This window comes from Hevea brasiliensis, chromosome 5, assembly GCF_030052815.1.
Source record: "Hevea brasiliensis isolate MT/VB/25A 57/8 chromosome 5, ASM3005281v1, whole genome shotgun sequence".
Classification (NCBI taxonomy): domain Eukaryota; kingdom Viridiplantae; phylum Streptophyta; class Magnoliopsida; order Malpighiales; family Euphorbiaceae; genus Hevea; species Hevea brasiliensis.
The window spans coordinates 92,771,782-92,774,206 of record NC_079497.1 but is presented as its reverse complement, the minus strand read 5'-3'; the positions used below and the strand labels follow the sequence as shown (position 1 = coordinate 92,774,206).

The following is a 2,425-nucleotide window of genomic DNA, read 5'->3' as shown; positions in this document are numbered from 1 at the left end:
GTACACGGGCTATGTACCATGACCCGTGTAAATTATGAAGACTCGTGTAAGTCTCTACCAGGCCAATCTTGAAGATTTCTTTGAAGAACAAAAGTACACGGGCTGTGTAATCAGGCCCGTGTAACTTCCAAAGGTCCGTGTAAACTCCTTTCCCGATACAAGAGGCAACCATTCAAGCTCTAGTAAGTTACATGGCCCTAGATAGTGTAGTGACACACGAGCCATGTATCACGCAACAGCCAGTTTCCTAAATTAATTCTAGCTCTAGTTTCTACAGAGAGGAGAGACTTCTAATACTTTTGAGACTCTAAAAACCTAACCCTAGACTTGGAATATAAATAGAGGCAGTAAAAAGGAAGAGGAGAGTTCAAAAAATCCTAATCCAGACCTAATCCCATTTTCACATATACAGCCGTTTTGAAGAGGAGAGCATCAACACGAAAGGAAAACCTTAAGCTGAAGTTCCAAAAGTCCAAGGCTGTAAGAAAGCCTCATCGGTTCCTTTGTTCTATTTCTTTAAGTGGATTGTTCGTGTTCTTTCATTTTATTTTTATTATGTTTGTTAAACTCACCATGAGTGAGTAATCTCTTAATTCTGGAATTAGGAGAGTAACACTCATAATCACTATTATGGATTTATATTGAGTTTTATTTATTGGATTTGAGTTTTGTTCTTTGATTCAATTTCTTGCGAGCTAAATGCATGCTATGTGTCGGTACCCACTTAGTATTGATTACAGATATTAATTGAAGGACTGAAAGGTGAAGATTAATATTAGAAAATTGGGATTTTAAACCTAGGAAATCTGACCCAGAGATAGGTTGATGACCTTTGTGGAGTCCCATAATTAATCATAGATCTTAAAGGGTTTTTATTAGGACTAATCACCAATGAAAGTAGGGTTTAGCTTTAATCAAAACACACTTTTGGTGCCTTCAGAGAGGACCTAGGATATCTTAGGATTAATTTCCATCAAAGTAACGATATTCAATCCAATGAATAAACAAGATTAAAATCCATAATAAGGTTAAAGTGTGAAATCTTAATTTTGGAATTATTTTAATAGATAGTTTTATTCAAAGTTAATTTCCAGCATCTAAGATAGATTCAATTCACTCTCCCATTTTAATCGTTAGCCTAGACAGTCAAAATAACTGTGTAGTTTAGTACTTGCTAATTAAATTCCTCATGGGATAATACTCTACTCACTATTCTATTACTTGTTAGCGATCCGTGCACTTGCTGTGGTAGTAAAAAAAGCAAACAAGTTTTTGGCACCGTTACTAGGGAATTTAGTTTTAGTAATATTAAGCAATAGGCAATTTAGTTGATTTAGGCATTTCTATTTACTATTTGATTTTATTTAATTTGTTTTATTTCTATTATTTTCTCTCAGGTATTTGGTCTGGTGCATGACCAGAGCAAGGCTAGAAGAAAAAGTTTTGGACTTGGATCCTGAGATGGATAGGACTCTAAGAGCCATCAGAAGAGAAAGGAGACACCAAGAACAATATCAAGGAAATCCAGAAACTCTAATCATGGCCAGCAACAACAACAGGCCAAGACTCCTGAAAGACTACGGAGCTCCATCTATATAAGGATTCCAGCCCAGTGTTACGAGACCCGTAGTGGAGGCCAACAATTTTGAACTAAAACCAGCATGGCTCCAAATGATTCAATAGGCCCAGTTTGGAGGTTCACCTACAGAAGATCCACATTACCACATCCAATGCTTTCTTGCCCTGTATGACACATTCAAGATGAATGGAGTCTTTGATCAAGCTACAAGACTCAGAGCATTTTCATTCTCCCTTCGAGATAGAGTAAAGAATTGGTTATTTTCTCAACCAGCTGGAACATTCACCACTTGGGAAGACTTATGACAAGCTTTTCTAGCAAGGTATTTCCCACCTGCAAAGACTGTAAAATTGAGGGTTGAACTCAACACCTTTAGACAGAAGGAAGGTGAATCACTCTATGATGCATGAGAGAGATATAAAGACCTACATAAGGAATGCCCACACCATGGCATAGAGGATTGGCTCCTAGTTCATAATTTTTATAATGGACTACTTCCATCTACAAGGAGCACAGTAGATTCAGCTACAGAAGGTGACTTAATGGAGAAAATGGTAACACAAGCACTTGAACTTCTGGAGAGGGTCGTGTATCACAACTACAAATAGTCGAATAAAAGGGGAAATACAAAGAGGACAGTAGGGATCCTGGAAGTGGATGCCCTAAGCATGATAAATGCTCAATTTGACCAGCTTACGAAGAGGCTTGATAGAATGTAAGCCAATGCTATAGGAATGAGCAACCAGCACTGCGACAGCTATGGAGGAGGTTGTATGACTTCAGAATGCAATAACTTCAATGAACCCTCCACAGAATAGATGAACTATATGAATAACGAAGGGAACT

The 2,425-nt window shown here is 37.7% G+C and overlaps 1 non-coding gene across 1 annotated transcript; it reads right to left on the bottom strand.

Annotated features, from left to right (window-relative positions):
* Positions 1–1,926: 1,926 nt before the first annotated feature.
* Positions 1,927–2,033, bottom strand: LOC131180356 (small nucleolar RNA R71). Its single transcript, XR_009149132.1, has one exon. It is a non-coding gene; the product is annotated as a small nucleolar RNA R71 (small nucleolar RNA).
* Positions 2,034–2,425: the final 392 nt, after the last annotated feature.